The sequence below is a fragment of the Pan paniscus genome, chromosome 8, assembly GCF_029289425.2.
Source record: "Pan paniscus chromosome 8, NHGRI_mPanPan1-v2.0_pri, whole genome shotgun sequence".
Classification (NCBI taxonomy): Eukaryota; Metazoa; Chordata; class Mammalia; order Primates; family Hominidae; genus Pan; species Pan paniscus.
This window is the reverse complement of record NC_073257.2, coordinates 92307216-92307877: the sequence shown is the minus strand read 5'-3', so window position 1 is coordinate 92307877 and position 662 is coordinate 92307216.

The window sequence follows — 662 nt, the reverse complement described above, 5'->3', positions numbered from 1 at the left end:
GTAATTAAGTTTTCTCCTCATGCAAAATAAGACCATTTAAATACATGTGCACCAAACACACATTTTCCTTGAATCTTTTTTAAAATTAATTTTTAATTTTTGTGGGTACAAAGTAGGTGTATGTATTTGTGGGTTACATGAGATGTTTTGATACAGGTATGCAATGCATAATAATCACATCAAGGTAAATGGGATATTCATCACCTCAAGCATTTATCCTTTGTGTTACAAACAATCCAGTTATACTCTTTTAGTTCTTTTAAAATGTATAATTAAATTATTTTTTACTCTACTCACCCTGTTGTGCTATCAAATACTAGGTCTTATTCATTCCTTCTATTTTTTTGTACCCATTAACCATCCCTAGTTTCCCACCCCCTACTATCCCTCCCAGCCTCCAGTAACCATCCGTCCTCCTACTCTGTAGTTGCATATGTTTGTTTTCATTTTTAATTCCCACAAATAAGTAAGAACATGTGAACTTTTGTTTTTCTGTGTCTAGCTTATTTCACTTAACATATTGACCTCAGTTCCATCCATGTTGTTGTAAATGACAGAATCTTATTCTTTTTATGGCTGAATAGTACTCCATTGTGTATATGTACCACATTTTCTTCATCCATTCATTTGTTGATGGACATTTAGGTTGCTTCCAAATCTTG